The sequence below is a fragment of the Cryptomeria japonica genome, chromosome 10 (assembly GCF_030272615.1).
Source record: "Cryptomeria japonica chromosome 10, Sugi_1.0, whole genome shotgun sequence".
In the NCBI taxonomy this organism is placed as follows: domain Eukaryota; kingdom Viridiplantae; phylum Streptophyta; class Pinopsida; order Cupressales; family Cupressaceae; genus Cryptomeria; species Cryptomeria japonica.
Window position 1 is genome coordinate 734,451,118 of NC_081414.1, and position 14,474 is coordinate 734,465,591.

Below are 14,474 nucleotides of genomic sequence, written 5' to 3' on the forward strand. Positions count from 1 at the left end.
AAAATTGGTTTTTCACCGAACATGAACTTCTCTGTTCAACGCATTGGGAAAAATAAGAAACTAATTCAAATTTTTTTTGAAAAATGTCTATGCCCCTGATATTGATGTCTTCTTTCTAACAAAAAAAAATAAATTGAATTTCGATTTATATAGAACAAGTTATGTGTTCAAACGTAAACCTATGTTTGAATTATGACTAGTCGGACTTCAAAACTTTATAAAATGAAAAATATTGAACATATCACTATAAAACTAAATGCAAGCCTTGGATATTGATGTTACAAACCAAAATTCGAAAGAATTGAGTTTTTATCATTTATAGAAAAAAAGTTATGCATTTCGGGAGGCACATCACTCTTTAAAAATGTAGTTTGTTGTAAAAAACTACTTTTCGAGGGAGATGGAAAATTTTAAAAAAAATCCTTCAAAAAAATTTGAAAAAAATGTATATAGAATCTACAAATAAAATGCTAGAAATCACTAATTTACATCATCTTCAAATTTTTAATAGTTTAAAAGTTATAGTTTTCGGAAGTTGAAGATTATTTTAAAAATGTACATCTCAGTGTCAAAAGTGGCAAAAAAGTGGGAACCATTATTGTGAGTTCACCCTTAAAATATTTTAATTTAATCCATTAATTGTATTCCATATATTTATTCTCTAAATTAGCATATTTATCTTCACCTTCTACAAATTTATGCCTTTTTCCATTAAACTTCTCCACCATCCCAATTTGTTTACTTATGCGGTCCATCATTATGCGAATCTAAATCTACCCATCTAAGAATAAACCGTTTTCTTAAATCTACACATTTTTCTTATCCATGACGTATCCCTCATCTTCTCTTCACTATAATGTTAAAAATAATACCATACTCACAATATGACCCTAAATTTATGAAAACTATGACAATAATATAAGTAGAGAAGAGAAAAATAAATAGGTGTACTCTTTTTTTTTGGATAGGTAATAGGTCGTGGCCGGATTATTTTATTAATTTTAAATTTTTTTACATTCCCAGTTCAGTGTGGGCACTGGTATGAAAGAACCGGGTAAGAAAACCTCTGGTCTTGCCCAAGGAATAAACTCTTGGTTACAATAAAGGAATTACATCCATTGGCTATCTGCCATTAATTACAATACAATCTTCAAAGATAACATCCATTGTCTATCTGCCATTGAGAACAATACAATCTTCAAAGAAACAATCTTTTTTACATGCTCTTCTAGACTTCAAACATCCGATACAACTACTCTAGCTTCCTTGTCATATATATGTTGCTACATTACCTATTCTGCCAGAGATTGGTTCATATACTTACTCTAAAATCTGGATACAATCCTTTACCAAGCAAGATCACGCACCCTATAGTTCGGTGAATCACTAAAAAGTCAATGATTTGTAAGCTTCTTAGTAATCAAAACCTAGTCTGAGAAATAGTCCTCAATTGCTCCATGGTCCTACTTGACTCAGACCTGAACATGCAATCTATTTCCTCATGCATAGGTTGGTATTATATGCTTCTAAGTATTATAAGAAAATGCATGAAGGAGTGACATTACTACTTAAGCTATACTTTATCCAAAAAAACATATATATTTCTAGTGTGAATAGAAACTTGAAACTCAGAGCATTTATAAATAATGGACCACATATCTTCTTACAAGCAGAGGTAAGTAGATAACTTACTCTTTTTCAGTTGATTGACATTACCATCCTAAATTGAATCCCATAGTAAGAGATAAAACTATTATCTTATCTCCCATAACCGAAGTGCTTACCATAAGTAACATTCCATAATATAGCTAAATAAATAAAACGAACAGTCAACAAAATTACTTACTTGAAGATTTTAAAACAAACTCACGTAGAAACCCACAATAGAGAATATACATACATACATACATGTGTGTGTGTGTATACATATATGTATAGATATATGTATGTATACATGTATACATATATATACACATATATGTATAAATGTATATATATATATGTATAAATGTATATATATATGTTTACATGTATACATGTATACGAAACAGAGAAACCTTAACTCCTGCTCCAACGAAAACAGATAAATACACTTTAAGTGTGCGCAGGTGCTAACCGAGCAAACAATTTCACTCTGCCTCTACGCAGGATCGAACCCCATTGTTCCCAATTTCTTGCCAATGACGATAAGCCAGGGAACCTTGGATCAGGAAACCTATCCTACATATCGATGACCACAGTGCTGCCCTTCATTTCTCACTAATGATTACAGAAAGAGAAAATTGTTTCGCAGTTCGAGGATGTAGCTCACATGGTAGAGCGCTCGCTTTGCATGCGAGAGGTACGGGGTTCGATACCCCGCATCTCCAATTCTTTTGTTTATCAGTCTTTTTGTCAGATTCGTTTTATGTTTACAACATCAGGCCAATTAACCTCCCTGGTATTTTCTTTCTCTTTGCACCAGTGGTGTAGTGGTAGAATAGTAACCTGCCACGGTACAGACCCGGGTTCGATTCCCGGCTGGTGCATTTGCGTTTTGTGTTTTTCAAATACAGTACTGTTTTAATCTAATTAGAGCAACATTTAGTACTAGATGAAACAACACTGCAACCAAGCTTAATGTCATTGGTCGGTTGTTTACTTTCTACCTCACATAATAGGAAACATCAAACTTCAAATAATCTAGAGTTAGTTGATTCACCACATTGGTTTAATGTCTGGATCAAATCCGAAGACGGAGTACAACAGCACGGGTCTACAGGGGTTTCATATATTCCACGCAGTAGGTTAACCGGGTCAGGGCTTAGAGTTCTTCTCCCGGAGAGGCTTTTTGTGAACTACCGACGGAAACTTAAAAGGGTTTCACAGATTATCCGTTTGCTTAGTTTGCCAGATCCGTGGTGGAACCCTCCAACAGCATGCTCTCGATTCATTTGCTGTTAGATACAGAGGCCATTTATGAAATTGGGAACCCTAATTACCCTGACCTTAACAGGTTTGTTTATCAGGTCAGTTACTGTCTCTCATATTTCCTGCAATTAAAGACAAGAATATTTATGGTTACTGCAGGTCTTTAATTGTTTCAGTTAGGGTTGTATTCCCCCCCATTGAAAGTTCATGGTCTGCTGTCTCATGTACAGAGAAGATGTTGTCACCAAGGGTTTGAATGCCGATTGATGCCCTACTGGGTTCAATTACCCTACTTGGTTTGCCGAGTCAAAAGTGCAGAAGGTTTAAGCCTTAGCTTTTAATTGAGGTTTTGCCTTGTCCATTGGCTATTGCACTAGAAGCCCTTGATCATAAGTAGAGGCCATTTTCAAAGGGTTCTAGGAAAATCAGCTAGAAAACACCAACAACTTGCATTAAGGATGAGGATTCACTAGATGATGAACTTTTTATTAATGATTCTTTTGGTGGTGCTAATAAAGCATTAATATTATAAGCTTTGATATCTAGAAGTTGGCAGTGTAGGAGGATGGAGAAATTTCCATAATATTAAGTTAGCTTCCTTTGAGATAGTGTCTTGCTTGAGAACATTTTTAGATTTCTTTGTTCATGCTGACAAATTTGAAGAATTTAAGTATTGTGAACATCGATTATGGAGACAGATTCAAGGTTTTGTGTTGAGCTCAATATGCATCGTTGTCCACGATCTTCCAATATTATGATAAAGAATTATACCCTTTCGATGTCATCAGACAATGATAGAGATCAATTGTATCTCTTAGGTATTGTTGTCAAATAATTCAAAACTGTGATTCGAGAGTTTGCGACTAAGAACTTAAAAATTCAACTTGAAGTTACACCCTTTGAAGGGTCACAAGGCATGCTGATGGAAACCTACTTGATTCAAGATTTGTTTCTTCCCGAAAAGATCTTCTTGAAATGGGTATTCAAATTATGTAATTTGTGAGTTTTGTTGTGTAAGACTTGAAGGGGTTCCTTGGTAAGGTAAATTTGATATCATTTCAGGAATAATGTATTAAGTGGGAGAATGTTAAGGTAATTATGCATTGTTTGTTGGTTCATTATTTTGTTCTATTTGTAACCATTCAAGAACTACATAATAAGTTCTTTGTCTCCTTGTATATATGCACTTGCATTGATTGATGTAATGATCAAATCATTTTAAATATTCTCTCTCAACCTACGAATAAACCTTTATCTTAAAGTTACGCATTTTTATTATTCATGGGTTATTGTTTGTTGGTTCATCATTTTATTCTATTTGTAACCATTCAAGAACTACATAATAAGTTCTTTGTTTCCTTGTATATATAAACTTGTCTTGATTGATGTAATCATCAAATCATTTTAAATATTCTCTCTCAACCTATGAATAAACCTTTATCTTAAAGCTACACATTTTTATTATTCATGGTGTACCCTCATGTTCTCTTTACTATAAAGTTTAATTAATACATATTAAAAATATGACCCTAAATATATGAAAAGTATGGCAAAGAAGATGAGAAGAGAAATAAAATAAATATAACTCTTATTTTGATTAAAAAGACTAATTTTTATGAACTTGTTACCCCTCATTTTCACTAAGTTTAAATTCCCTTTTTAAGTCAATAAGCCTACTTTATTTGTTCCATGCATTAAGTCCTTTAGTTTCTAATTTATCCAATTAGTCAATCATCCTTTTTCTTCAAGTGTCAAGTCTTGGCAAGTCCAAAATGGGCCCCACCTAGCTTTGTCGTCTTATCGCTATGTAATAGAAGCTTAAGTCACTAGGTTTCATTGACTTTGAGTCTTATTCCACCCGACACCCAATCCTTGACAGTATCGCGTCAACGGGTCCCTCACAAGTTATATCAGTCGATCACACATTAGGGACTTTTCAGCACACACTTCTCTTGTTCCATAGTTCTTAAAGAACGCGATTGCGCGATACTCCGAGAGTGTCACGAACCGTATTTTCAATAATATTTTATTAGGAAACTAATGTAGGCTTTTCATTATGAATTGAAATTGAAATGAATATGAACGTTTATTCTGATGATAATGCAGTTTGTATGCAAATGATAAGAAATGATGTATGTACTTTATCATGCAATATGTAATTAGATGGCTAGTATTATATTTATTGGGGATCGTCATTGCTGATGAATTATTGAGTGCAAGTGTTGCAGGGACAAGTGAACGGAAATGACGACGAGAACATGACTCGGGTAGAGTTGTTTTAGCTTATGACTTCGGTAGACTAGAGGAATCTCACACAGCACAATAGAAAAGTTTGTTTGTGCATTTGTGACTTCGTCAATGCATTATTTTGATTAAAATGATTTGAGTAATTAGTAGTCATTACATTGATTTGGTCTATAAAGTGAAAGTTAGATGGATATTTAGAGTTATGAACATATCGACTTAACGTTCTTATTAAAGATGATTTAGTGTTATAGCATAGGAAAATGCAAATATTTTATGTTAATTATGGTTGACGTGATTACAATTGTATGGAGTTCATATGCATAAAATTCCATGATTGTTTATAAGTTATTTTGTATTTGAAAGTGAATGAAATGATCATGTCAATTTGAAGTAATAGTTTATAAGTATATATTACCATATTTATACTAAACTTTTTTTAAAATGAAATCGAACGTTATATATATATATATTCATATATTATTAATTTATTAAATATCATAAAAGTTTTAATTAGGATTTCTTTTTGTCTAACATTTAATAATTAAGTGCAAAGTATGTATTATTAAATATATTATTGTTGATGTTTTGAAAAATATATATTAATGCTTATGTGTTGAATAGAAAAAGTGGCGGGTAAGTCGACTGATAGAAGTCGATAGCCGACTTAACCAAACTACAATCAACTCCTCCACGTGGTGGCTCATAGATCTCTCCATATCCTACAATCATCTCCATATCTCACGGTGGCAGTAGGAAAGACTGCAGTCTCCACGGTGATAGTGGAGAAAGCAAACCATCTCCTCCACGATCCAAAGTCGACTCAACTGCAGAAAATAACGGTTAGAACTCGAGCACCCAAACGTGTCGATAGGATAGTTAATTAGGGGTAGATAGACTGGGGAGTCTCTTAGGAAGGAGTAGATGTGGGGAAGTCAAGTGAAATATGTGTCAATGATGCAGCCAAGGTGTCGAACCCATAGCAATATCTAAGCCAAGAATACAACAGACAATGTAGAGAAAAATAGTTTAAATAGAGGCAAGGGCTCGAGAGAGGGGGAAGAGAAAAAAAGATAGGAAGATAGAAAGTTAGAGCAAGTTAGAAGAGAGAAAAATAGAAAGATAGCAAGTTAGAGCAAGATAGAGGAGAGAAAAGAGAGATTAGAGAGAGAAATTTAGAATAGAGACAGGAATAGAGGAAGAATCAATAGAGAATTTTGAACCATCGATCAAAGAAGAAGTAGGCAGACATAGAGGAGGCAAGCGAGACGTTACCATGAGCTAGCATCGAAGCATAAGGAGGTAGGATCTTCATCTATTTTTGGTCATTTTACATTTAGAAATGATAGTGAAATGGTGCTATGGTTAGTAGAATGAGATTTGATTTATGACATTGCATGTTTACATTGAATTTGTTTTATTATTCTTTTGAATAGTCATATAGGGAAAACATTAGGTGGTACATGGGATGAAATAGCTATGAAATGCATGTATATTGTTAAAGAATGGTATTTAGTGCTAATGGGTTAGAATAGATAATCATTTAAAGAATGTGTACTCAAATATAAATCATTCATATGAAAATATCCATACTTGTACTACACCTTCTTCATTTTAAACTTAGTTGAATTATCTTTTTATTTAGAAATGAAATTATGTTTGCTTATCAAAATTGCGAAATAGTTATTCTACGAAAGATTGTTTTCAGATATGTGGGAATGAAAAAGTGCTTTATTTATGAAAGTATTAGAAAAGATGTTAGTTTTATTAGACAAAAGATTGTTTTCTTTATGAAATTGTATTCTTGATTTATGTGAACCAAGATAGATAGGCTTGTGTGTGGGGAAAGTTACCTTCCGGGATGGGTGCCGAATATGGAAACTTAGAGAGAATAGTTTGCTTTTCCAAACTATCTATTTTTGCTATGCATGGCATTATACTCGACTGAGTAAACCAATTGAATACACCATTGAAATAGATGGAGTTATTTTATTTATACTCTCTACCATATCCTTGATTGATCTTTCTTGTTTCTTATTAGAATTAGAAAAATGAAAATGCGTGTATCATCTAGGCATGCACCAGATTCCATCTTGTCTTTCGAATTATTTTGCTAAGCAATTGGTGCAGGGTTGGGTATTCTTGATTGACCAAAAATTTTGGGGAAGTGTAAGCTTCAAGGTTGGGCAGAAAAAGCGCCTGATTCTTATTCTCGTCTTCATTTGAAGTGACTCAGACTGGAGATCAACAGATGCTCTCTCTTTCATTTTATGTTTTGATTATAATTATGGAAATAAAAATCCTAAACATGGTATAAAGATATTGTAATGAGATATTTATACATTTCGTTGTTATGAAAATTTCCTTATCTTCTAATAAATCTATTATTGTTATTTCGATTTAGCAAGCTTGGTTTAGATTAAAAGAATGAAATAGACTTATTATCTGATTTATGAGTTTATTTATGAATAAAGAGTATATTATGTCTTATTTGGATCTAGAATAATTTACGTCTTTATATTTTGGTATCAGAGCCTAGGTTGTATAACACTAGGACCTATGAGTCACTTTACAAGTTGAACATTGAGAATAAGAACTTTTTGTTGAAACTTACAGAGATGGCATGAACAAAACAAACAACTCACAAATCAGTAGCTGGTTATGTTCAATACCTAAGGGTAAAAAAGGATAGTATATCTCCTATCAGGCCTATTGTTGATAATCATCCAAGTGAAGAATGGATAAGTGAGGAAGAAGATGTTCCTTCCATAGAGAAACAAGTTTCTGTTGAATCAAAAGAGAAAGACATTTTTGAGATAGGAATAGTCCCTACTGAGTCCCTTGAGGATAAAACTGTCCCTATAGAGGAGGAACCTGAGTTAGAATATTCTCCCATTAGGCTAGTTGTGATTAGCTCTAATGAGTCAGAGGGATATACCCCACTTAGTGATGATGAGTCAAAAGGTTATACCCCACTGAGTTCTAGTGAGTCTGAAGGATATACTCCCTTGACTCAACCTAAAGAGTGATGTATTTTTGTAATGCCACTAATATCTATCAATAAATTAAGATACTATTTTATAATAAATTTGAGTTGAATATATTTTTATATGATTCCTATGATAGAAAAATATATGTCCTATGGAACTTAGTTCATTTAACCATGTCGGATATCATAAAACTTGGATGCTATAGATGTGCAAATTATCTAACTATGTGCTATATTAGTATTATATTTTCTTTTTCCTTGTAATAAATATGGATATTAGTCTCTATGGCTATATTGTAATGGTAGATTTATAGGAAGTTTGATTAAGTAGAATCTATGGATATCATAACCCTTGCAAATATTTCTTTATTTTTCACTAAGATATATTAACATTCCTTGATGCAGGAATTTTTGAATTACAATGGGTTCAAGGACCACAAGGGTTGGGTCTAGTAATGGAAATGAAAGACTCGGTCAAATCCTTGATCTACTAAACCAACAAGCTGCAAGAATGAATGGAATCAAACAAGAGGTTCAAAGGGTTGGTGAAGTAAAAAATGAAGCTCCTAGGGTTGAGAAACAACCAAATAACCGAGCAAAGATTGAAGGAGAATTGTCTAAGGACCTGGAAAGAATAGCCCCACCAAAGTTCGATGAAAAGACTTTTGGTGAGGGTGCAGAGGCATGGGTGATAGAGATGGAAAAGTACTTTGGTCTCTGCAACATGTCCAACGAAACCAAAGTAGTATGGGCTGCTTACCAACTTACTGGAGAAGCTGCTACTTTGTGGGATAATGAAAAGTTTGAAAGAAAGTTGCAACCTGAAGATGTTGCTTGGGATTTATTTTTGCAATCCTTTAGGAAGAGGTGGCTTTCTCAGTTATTCTTCAATAAGAAGATGATTGAATTTTAGAACCTAACAAAAGGTGGCATGACGGTGACCCAATACTGGGAGAAGTTTACCAACCTTCTTAAGTATGTTCCACAATATTAGATGGATGAATGATTTCACATTCAAAAGTTCATCTTGGGTTTAAGAACTCATATTGGAGCAGAAGTGGATATACATAACCTCCTGACTATGGAGGAAGTATTTCAGAAAGCAACTAAGCAAGAGCAAAAGTTGCATCAGTTGGCGAATCTCCGTAATAATGTGAATACCAGACCAAGTTTTGGAAATAGGGATTTCCAGAAGAGCAATAACAACAAACAAAAAATAAGGAATCTGAAGAGAGGACCCAACACTCAAGACAAAGGATGAGTGAATCAGGATGGTAATAAGAGAGAAAATAGTAACACCAATTATACCAACCACAATGCTCGACAGAACTTGGGCATAAAAAGGTCAGGTGCTCATTTAGGAGCTAAGAACGGGTGTTACAACTGTGGAGCAAATCATTATGCCTCAAATTGTCTACATCAAACCCCCACACAAAGAGGAGCAAGTCAGCAAGGAGCTTCACAACACCAGATTCACATAGCAGTTGACAACCGTTGGGCTGATTTTCAAGCTTCACCTATACAGATGATGAGTAAGCTTTTTGGGCAATCAGTTTCTATTTTAATAGATACATGAGCCACTGAATGTTTTATTGATCCTAAAGTAATTTCTAGATTATCTCTTAGACCTGGTTATATTTCAAATGCATGGATGGTCCAATATGGGAATCGAGTAGAACAGAGGGTAGGTTCTTGTTTATTCTGCATTGAACTAGAGCTTTCCAGTTTTCAAACTCAAGTTAACCTTTATGTGGCACCATTAGGATCGTATGATGTGATCTTAGGTATCAATTGGCTAACTGAGAACAAATCTGTAGTAAACTGTGAGGATAAGGTCATTAGGTGTATAGATGATTTTGGGAATTCAGTTGAAATTCTTGGGTCCCAAAAGCCTCTGGAATTGAGACATATTTCAGCAATGCAACTCAAGAAAGCCCATAGGAAAGGATGTTCCATAATTGTTGTCATGATAAGCGAAACTATTCATCAAGAATGTACAATAAATTTGTAGTGAAACCAAATCTTCCTTTCATGGTGAAACTATTTATGATTGTCATTCACCAAATGCATGAAACTTGAATCAACATTAGTATGCTTGATGTTAGGGTTTCCTAAAAACATGGTCTTTTTAATTTTATTTAGCTTTTGGTATTTTAGGTTGAGAAATATATCAAAAAATTAAATCTTTATTATACAAGGTAATTGCTCCTCTAAATTTTAGTGAAAGTTATTAAATAATAATATTTTTTTCAAAAGTTGGTAAAATTATAAATTGCACATGTGGCAAGTTATATCAAGAAATTGTAGTGAAAAATATATTTCTCAATACATACTGATGCCATTTCCTATTTAATTTTGTACCCATTTTAAGGGAATGTATTGATACATACACATTTTGACAAATGATTTAAGTTTGTGTAAAGTTCGGCTTATTACTCTAGTCTTCAGCGATCTCTATACTCATATTCCTATGTATTTATCACCCAACTTTTCCATACACACACATACCCTAATAAACATACCTAGACTATAGATTCATTACACCTATTATAATTTATCTGTTATCCATCTAGATTTGATAGTTTCTCGACCTAGATCATTTCTATATTCATAGACATAACCTTTGAATTTTCAATGAATTCACTTGCATCCATATCACATTCAAAAAATCTTTCCTCTCTCATACGTAATCTTTTATCTTAGAAGGATTCAAGTGATAACCAAGGAAAAACTATTCAACTTGGTGCATTAAAAGTAGAAAATTTACATACATCATTCTAGGGAACTTATTGTCTTCAATATTTTACGTGTATGACCTAGGTGAACATGTCCTCTTATGACATAATGCCTAGCCTTCCAATTTATTATTAGATATTAAGTCGCTAGATATTAGAATAGAGTAAAATAGACAAAGACCACTTAGGTGTAATAGAGATAAAAAGTACAAACTAAGTAGGGTTATATCCACACATTGAAGATTATTATTTTTATTATGGAATAGACCTAGACTTATGAATTTGAATTGAAAAAGAAAAAAGTCTAGCATAGAATCCAAAATAATACATCATGTCCCTTCTTTCATAAGCTAAAATCAACATTATTAACTAAAAAGTACTTTTAACACTACCTATATATTAATTAATAAATATTTAAATATATAATTAAACCACTTTTAAATTTTAAACTTGGTGCCAAATGTGGTCCATGTGCATTAAATTATGAAAGATGTATCTACAAGTTCCTTTCCTCATTTTGATCATAATGAAATCAAAATTTACTATTATTTTAAATTTGAGAAATCCAATTCAAGGATGAAAACCATTGGACAAAATTAGGTAAGGTGAGGATGAAGATCCTCTCCTCTTCTAGACAATTTTAAGTAGGGGTTGTAGGTATATTGATCGGTTACATTAGGATTTTTAGGGATACCTAGTATTAGGAAATTTATATGTGAATCACTTTAGATTGTTCCTAGGCCATAAGACACAATACAAAACATATTGAAGCGATATGCCACTATTTTCATATAAATAATTATTGGGAGGATCACTAGTCAGTAGATAATGGAATGTAATTTCTTGCAAAACTAAGAACTATCAGTCACTAGATAATAATGAGACAATGGAATATAATTTTTTAAGGCCGCGATAAGGTAAAATCATCCTCGACACTTAAGTGTTATTTCTATTGGAGGCGAAGCACTACAAATCAACAATTTTAGATTGGGTTAGAGAGATCATCATAGTAAGGTTGGAAATATTGCATGTCACAATCATGATTTGGGCTTTGATGAATTTTCGCTAGTATATTACCACTAGTTAATAATAAGGACTGACCTTATTGGCTTGTATCAATCCTATTTTCCTTGCTAGGAATGAATGATAAAATTTGGGGAGACAAGTAATATTAACCCACTTGTGGGCATTAACCACCAAGGTTAATTATGACATAAGCATTAATTTTTCACAATTATTAGGCACTTGCCACCACAAATTGATGTAATCTATTTTATAAACTTTCTCTAATTTCTAGATTTGTGGATGTAGTTTATTTTTTATTTTTTTATTGAATATATATTACCAAAAGAAGATACAGGCCAAAAAGAGAAAACATATGGTATCAAATTAGTTACATATGAACATAAACATTGTAAGATGTTTCCAAAATACTTAGTAACATAACATGAGGCATATTAAAGATCAATTATTCTTTCACCTTTGTCCCAGTCCAAAAAATTTAATAAAAAAATTAGTTGAAAGAGTAATGACTAAAAATTTATAATTAGATTTCACCACTTCAACTCCAATACAACATATTGGAACCTTTAAGACACATATCTTCAAGAAACATCTTATAGGTGTAATTTTTACAATTTGTTTTCTAAAAAATCATGTAATTATTTGTAATTTACTAAAAGGTGTTAGTTTTTATAAGAACTTATCTTGTTTTTTGGCATTTAATTTTGGAGTTCTAGACCATTTAATAATCGTCACTTTAGTTGTCTCATAACATAGTATTAAGACACGTGTCACAATCTTGTCTAATCCTATCCCTTAACCTTGTTTTTATAAGAAATGAATCCTATGTACATTTCACATCAAATCAATCCTTCAAGCATCTATAATCAAGAAAACCATTCTTACCATTTTCTCTATAATGAAAGGTTATCTTTGTTTTTTAGGTGATCCTAGGGTGTGGAGAGTTCACAATCCAACTTCTACATTTAATAAGTTATTACAATAAATAATTTACATCAAACTAGTCACAAAAAAAAACAAAAAAAACAAAACATTAATATACTAATTTCAATATTAAATTAATTCAACCACTTCCAAAAATAATCTACTACCAAAATAAAATAAAAATAAGTTGCTCAAATTATAAATAAGTAAAATCAATTTTTAAAAAGTAGCATGGAATTACAAGATAGTTCAGTTACAAGTAATTTATTTTATTTTAATATTATCAATTTTAAATGACCTCTTTAAACATTAAATCATCCACTAGAAAAAGTAACTTGTTTATATATAGATATTTTTATATTTGTTTTTAAGTAATTAATTATAATATGTTTAACCAGTACATAAGTGTGTGTTTACCACACACACACACACATATACACACACACATATGTATACATATATATGCTATATACACATATATGTGGATATATACATATGTGTATATATGCACACACACACACACACACACACACACACACACACACACACACACACACACACACACACACACACATCTTGAAGAAGTAGAGAAATACAACTTTAGAGATCCTAAGAACACTTGCAAGTAAAACACCCGTCACAAGAATAGAATGGAGGCAAAAAAGAAATAATGGCTCTGAAGAAAAAGATTATCATTCAGATAGGGAATGAAAAATAAATACAATAAAATCCTTATAAAAGATGAATATGCAACCCTAAAGAAACCTTAAAGGGATAAAGTGTATTTAATAATTAGAACAATTATTAAATACCTACCATATTATTAAATGCCTAAGTTTAGCTTAAGCGTAGAGGATAATAGACTAATAATCAAATAAATAATTATTGGCCACAACATGATAACTCTAACACCCCCCTTTAAGATTAACTTAGGGAGTAGTTGAAAACAACTAAGGACTAAAATATGCATGTAAACAAAATCCATGAAAGTAACAATGGGTCCCAACAACTAGGCCTGATGAGTTACCCAAGTACAAAAGATCTCTGTAAAGTGGAGAAATAGAGAAAACCTCATGACATTAAACTCTACTCCAAAAAGAGATGAAGGCTAGTGAAGCAATGAAGAAGCCTCCAAACTAGAGAATGTCCAAGAAAAAAAGGAACAAAGGATGAACATGAAGAACACTACTGAAGCATGAAGCTGCAAACACTGTCAAAGAATAACTGTTGATTTGAAGAACCTCCACTGAAATAGAAGATGATCAGGTAGAGAAGACTGTAATCTGCATGAGTGCCCTCAAATAACACTACTCGAATCAGATGGAAAACAAAGGCAAACAAATGAACTCGAAGATACAGATGGAAAAAACACCAAAGTCCGAAGAGCTGATCAATCGAAGATGGAAGGTTGCCTCCAAAAATAGGAATGAAAGAGTGTTTGTATGGTAAATGATCCATCTCACCGAAATGCATAGGTAACTAGCCATTGCATCCGCTTAGTACATAGGAACAAATACATAGCTCACTCCAATGAACCAAAGAAGCATTAGAACCAACAACAAATAGGAGAAACCCCCCCATAATGTTGACAAGGGAGAGGTGACAGGTACACTGAAACTGAATGCCAAGAAAAACTGCACGACAAAAAA